The 6000-nt window shown below is 51.7% G+C and overlaps 1 protein-coding gene across 1 annotated transcript in view; it reads left to right on the plus strand.

Moving 5' to 3' along the window:
- DIP2B (disco interacting protein 2 homolog B) overlaps positions 1-6000 on the plus strand; it is a 58012-nt gene that overhangs the window by 22732 nt on the left and 29280 nt on the right. Inside the window, exon 2 of the mRNA XM_027699061.1 lies at positions 4212-4283. The gene's annotated coding sequence lies outside the window, so the exon portion shown is untranslated. The remainder of the gene's footprint in view (positions 1-4211; positions 4284-6000) is intronic.

The raw sequence follows: 6000 nt of genomic DNA on the forward strand, positions 1-6000 counted from the left end.
CTGTGGCTGCCCCTGGATCCCTGGAAGTGTCCCAGGCCAGGCTGGAGCAACCTGTTCTAGTGGAAGGTGTCCCTGCCCATGGCAGGGGGTGGGAGTGAGATGATTTTGAGGGTCCCAACCCCAATGATTCCATGATTTCAGTGGCTGGGGGGCTGTGTTTGCACCTGCCCCATCCCAGGGTTACCTGTGGAGGCTGAACCCGACGGTGCCGTCGCTGCAGCAGCGACAGGAAGGAAGAAGAGCCTCTTCCTCCCCCCCAGCAGCAGCTCAGCTCGCTGTCATGTGCTCTCCAAAACACCCTGGAGCTGCTTCCCTTTGAGCAGAACCCCGTTTCCTGCGTGGGGCCTCCTCAGCTGGGGGATAAATATAGATAAATATAGACCGACCCCAACAGGGATGGCTGGGGCTGGGAGGGAGCCAGGAGGGCTGGGGCTGGGAGGGAACCAGGAGGGCTGGGAGGGAGCCAGGAGGACATCTCAGCACCGTTGGTGTTTGTGATTTCTCCCCCAGGAGTGAACAAACACCGTTGGAAAGCCGAGTTTTCAGCTCCCCCTGGTTCTTTGTAGTGCCCTGTCTTGCATCTGGGTCGTGGTCCTCGGGGAGGATCCGGCACCCCGAGTGCCCCCGGGGTGTTTGGAGGATGGGAGTGGGGTTGGTGGGTGAGCAGGTGTGTGTTGGAGGAGCAGATGGTTCTGGGGATTGTCCTGGTGCTCTTCCTGTGGGATATTCCATGAGAAAGTCCACGTTCGTGTCCGGGTCTCACCATTTCCCGTGGATCAGCGGGAAAGGAACAGGGTGAAGGAAAACTTCCCCTTTAGTGATTCCTCAGATTCTGTCTCGGTGGACTGGTCCCTAATTTGGACCAGGGAGAAGAGGTTTTATGCCATAAATTCATTTTTGAGTGTGAAAAGGACATTGCTCCCTCCCAGGACTTGGGATGTCACTGGGGCAGGACAGTTGTGGTTGCAGGAATCACATCATCCTGTTCATGAGGTGACTCTGCACACGAGGTTTTTCCCCAGAGGACAATCCCTGTGTGTTGCTGGAGCTTTTCTTTCAGGTGATGGTGTTTTGGAAAAGATTTCCCTCTTTTCCTCTCACTTCCAGTCCCTGCCTAATTCCACTTCAGGAGGGCTGGTCTCAGAATTGAAGCTTTATATTCTCTAACCCTGTGCAGGTGTTTGAGACCATCACCCTGTTTGTTAAAATAACAATTGATTTATTTCAATTTCAATTTATTTCAATTTATTTCAGTTGATTTATAACAAACTCTACCTGAAGATTCAGCCCTAGGAAGACACAGCACTGCTGGGAAGTCCCAGGAATTTATCACCTTTATTTCTGTTGCTCGAGTTTTACTCGTTGGAACTTTCCTGCTCTTGCCAAATAGCATTAGGCTTTTATTTTTTTATTGGCTTATGCTCAGAAAATCCCTTTTTTTCAGCAACAATGTCAGTGAGCTGCATCACGAGGCCGACTCAGTTACAGGCAGAGCTCTGCCCTGAGTTACCTTCTTGTTTCTCAGTAGTGTCTCATCTCAGCTTCAGATTTCCCAGTGCCAGTTTGGGAACCAGTCTGGGAGCTGCTTGGATTCCAGTGAGGATGGGTTTGTTTTATTGGTGGGATATTAGTGTGGAATTAATGAGGATTTTCTGCTTCCCAGCAGGTGAAACAGAAAGGGATGCTACCAGGACTTAATTTCAAGTTCTGGTATTTGTTCATAATGTCCTTGGATTGTTTGTGTGTGTTGTATTCCTTAGTAATTCCAACCATTTTCCATGGCAAGTGTTTCATTACACATAGAGTGTAACCACCAATGTCAAGAGTCCAATTAAACCTCGTGGAGAAATTAATCACGAAATAACAACCTCCAAACAAACCTGTGGCTTGGATTAGAGGGAGAAATCCCTCCCCTCTCCGTGCAGGTGTGTTTTCCTGCAGTGCCCATCCCCTGGCTCCCTGTGCCTCCCAAAAAAACTGGGTGTCCTGGGGGCAGGGCAGGGAGGGGATTGTCCCGCTCTGCTCTGAGCTGGGGCGGCCTCACCTCAGTCCTGGGGGCACTTTGGGCAGGTAAAAAAACATCTAAAGCTGTTGGAGAGGGTCCAAAGGAGGGACACAGGGATGGGGAAGGGTCTGGAGGAGCAGCTGAGGGCACTGGGTTTGTTCAGCTGGAGGAGACTGAAGGAGATTCCTCGGGGGCTGCAGCTCCGACCTCTGCTCCCTGTGAGCAGGGACAGGACCCAGGGAAGGGCTGGAGCTGTGTCAGGGCAGGGTCAGGTTGGATCTCAGGGAAAGTTTTTCCCCCAGAGGGTGGTTGGGCACTGCCCAGGCTCCCCAGGGCTCCCCAAGGCTGCCAGAGCTCCAGGAGGGTTTGGACAACACTCCCAGGGATTGTTGGGGTGTCTGTGCAGGGCCAGGATGGGCTGGAAGATCCTTATGGGTCCCTTCACACTCGAGGGACTCCCTGATCCTCTGAAAACTGCCTCTACAGGTGGAGAGGCAGAGCTGGGCAGAGCTGGGGGGGTTTGAAGCTCCTGCAGTTGCTCAGCTTGGGAGCTCTGGGATCTCCAGGAGCTCTGGTTGGGGTGTCCCTCTGCCCTGGTACCTGTCCAGGGAGCTGGGTCAGCGTTACCTGGGCCCTGCTTTGCAGTCAGGCATTGAAATTCCTGCTTTGCTTGGCATTCCAGTGCTTCGTGGACATTCTCCCTTTCAGCTGCTGGATTTGTTTGGGCTTGTCTGGACCTGACTCCGGCGTAGGGTGAGGAGTGAGATAAAGTTCTGGGTGCAGACACACACCCTGTGCTCAGCAGCACAGAGAGACAGGGGCTGCTTTAAGGAAAGGACCTTAAAGATCATCCAGTTCCAACCCTCTGCTGTGCACAGGGACACCTTCCACTAGCCCAGGTTGCTCCTGGGACTTGGACACTCCCAGGGGTCCAGGGGCAGCCACAACTTCTCTGGGCAACCTGTGCCAGGCCCTCCCCACCCTCCCAGGGAAGGGGTTTTTGTGCTGATATCTAATCTCTGGCAGTTTGAAGCCATTGAGTCCCACTCCAGCTCTGGAACTCGTGCTCTGGGCATTCCAAGTGCATTGGAGTGCCCAGCACAAAGGAGTGGAGTCCATTCCCTTTCCAAGCATTCCACAGGTCACCTTTGGAACCAAACTGGGCAACCAGCTGGAATGTTTGAGCAGAGACACTGGTGCTGCTGAGAGGCTCAGACCCCTGTAATCCCCTTTTGTGCTGTGTCCCCCTCCCAGCTCAGGCAGGAGGATCCTGCTGGGAGCAAAACCCACCAGTGGCTGGTGCTGTTCCCTCCCAGCAAAGAAAACATCCTGTTTGGGATCACTCACTGCTTGTCATCGTGGAACTGTGGCTTGATTTTTAGCCTGATACCAAATAATTCTGTTTTCTTAGTGCTGTGTTTGATGGCTCCCCATCTTTGGGGCCCCGGAGATAAGAGGTTGTAAGTGCTGTGAAAAGGCTTGAAAGGCTGCAGGGCTTTTTTTTTCGTTTTAATCCCTTCAAGGTTTCAGTCTTTCTTGTGGTTCTGATGTAACGTGAGAAATTAAAACAAAGGACAGCAGCCAGATGGTGCATCTCCAGGATCAGACAGATTAGGTTTTTTTTTAAAAAAAAAAGGGAAAAGTTTACAAATACTTTATTCTGTTCTCTGGAATAGTCACTTCAGAGGGGATTCTCCTCCTCTCTCTGCTCTGTCCTGCATCTGTCCATCCCCACCTCAGGTTTTGGAGGTGCCCTGAGCAGCTCCTGCAGGGGACTGGCTTGGTTTGCTGAAAGCTCTTCTCAGTTTGATGAGTCGAAGGTGAGGCTCCAAATTTGCACTTTCCCCTGGCCCTGTTGGCTGGGAATTCTTCCCCTTTGCTGGCCCAGGTTGGCTCTGTGGTTACAGAACATTTTCATGCGCTCCCAAGTTTCCCTTTTTAGGTTCTCGTTGCTTTGATATTCCACCTAGATAGCTGCTCTGATCCCAGTTATTGCATTTAAATAGTGGATGGTGCAGGTCTCTGATCCCAAGGGAAACTGCAGAAGTTCAGCTTTGAAATCCTAATGTCCTTGGATTTACTGGGTTTCAGGTTTTTCCTCAGCTGTGTTCAGGTAAAACCTTCGTGGCACTGGAAAGAGAAGCAAACACACCTCAGACTGAAAAATGCCAAAGTGATGAAACGATTTTTGTTTGCTTGGTTTCAGGGGACATCACACAGAAGGGGTATGAGAAGAAGAGGGCAAAGCTGCTGGCTCCATATGTCCCACAAAGCCAAGGTAGGTCCTTGTTCCATCTGGCACTGGGATTTTGTGGAGCTGTGACATTCCAGGGATCTGGGGAAGGGCTGTGGAGCACCGAGATCCCTCTGCCAGCTCTGGATTATTCTGTTCCACGTGTGTTTCCTGGGTTGATAATCCCACTGTGGAGGTGTGGGGATACAGAATTTTACCTGTAGTTCCTGTGGAACTCCAGGGATTCCTGGCAGCTCCAGAGCTTCTGTGCCGTGTCCTTCAGCCACCTTAATTCCTCCTTGGAGAAACAATCATGAGGATTTTCATGATTTGTTGCTTTATTTTGCTTTGGTCCCATCTTGTTTCCTTGGGTTCAGAGATCCTGGGCAGCTCAGCTCGTTGGATGTGGGATAATTCCATTTAATTGTGAGCTGAAGGACGTGGCTGAACGTGTGTCTGATCATTTCTGTGGTGCTGCTCACCCACAGTTGTGTCACTGATCTGCTGAGAGGTTCAACCATTAACAGCTGATGTGTTTGGTTCTTACTGGGTGTGATGGGGAGTCCTGGAATTCCCCAAGTCTGAGCTAGTGCCAAAAAAAAGATAATTAATAAAAGGTGAAGGCTCCCAGTGCGTTTATTGCCCATCAGCACCACAGGACTGGGGGGGAAATGACAGCAGCTCCCTTCAGGAGGAACATAAAGCTGTCATGTGGCAACTTCCAGACCCTTCCACGCTGGCTGGTGTCATTCCTGCTCTCCAGCCCTGCTGGTTTCAGGTTGGATTTGGTCGTGAGTTCACTGAAAGTTCCCTTGTCCGAGATAAAAATTGGGTTTTCTGCACAAAGGGTCGGTGTGTTCTGTCAGAGCCACGTGCTGGAGGGAGCAAGGCAAGCAAAAATCAGAATTTAACCTTCAAACTGGAGATTTTGTTGCAAACGAGGGCTGCTCCCTGGACTGGGATGCGATGGGAATCTCGGAGGCTGCCTTCGTGCCAAATCCATTTTTCTGTTTAAAAGAACCCAGAAAATGATACATAAATGACTGATCCCTCTTTAGAAGGATTTGTTGAGTGGGTTTTTGGAGTCCTCAGGTCAGTGGAGCTCCTGGGAGCCTCGGGAGGAAACGTTGGGATCCTTTGGTGGCTCCGGAGCCTCTTGGCAGCTCTTCCCTTGTCCCGGGCCTGGGTGAGGCTGGAGATGCCACAATCCCGGGCCCCTCATTCCTGGCACTGCTCAGGGGTTGGGTTTGTCTCAGAAAACCCTTAATTAGGAGAGGAGAAAAGCATTTGGCAGGACTGGGAGATTAATTGAGAGCTCGGGGAGCTGCACACGGAGATGAGTCCAGGCCCAGGCCCAGGATGGTGGAGGTCACCAATTAACAAAAAGCTTTAATTGCCCTTCCTGCTCAGCCCCCCAGCTTTTCCTCCCATCTCACACCCAGCTGCCCCAGTGTCTGGGAATCTCCTGTTGTAAAAATCCCGTGGAAGTCGTGCGTGAGGGATTGGGAATCGGGTCACCTTGGTAATGAGGGGAAAATTCATTTAGCCCCCAACAACAACAACAACAAAAACAAAACCCACTCAGTGCTGGCTCCCAGCACATCCCAGTTCTCCCAGCACCGTCCTGGGGTTGGCTCAGGGTGTCTCCATTTGGGGGACGTGAGGTGAGGGAGGGGAGGTGACGTGTCAGGGACGTCAGAGGGACCATTGAGGAGGTTCCTCCTGCTCGATCCCTGCTCCCTTCAGGGGGTTCCTCCTGCTC

This window comes from Neopelma chrysocephalum, unplaced genomic scaffold, assembly GCF_003984885.1.
Source record: "Neopelma chrysocephalum unplaced genomic scaffold, ASM398488v2 Primary Assembly neopelma1_136, whole genome shotgun sequence".
In the NCBI taxonomy this organism is placed as follows: Eukaryota; Metazoa; Chordata; class Aves; order Passeriformes; family Pipridae; genus Neopelma; species Neopelma chrysocephalum.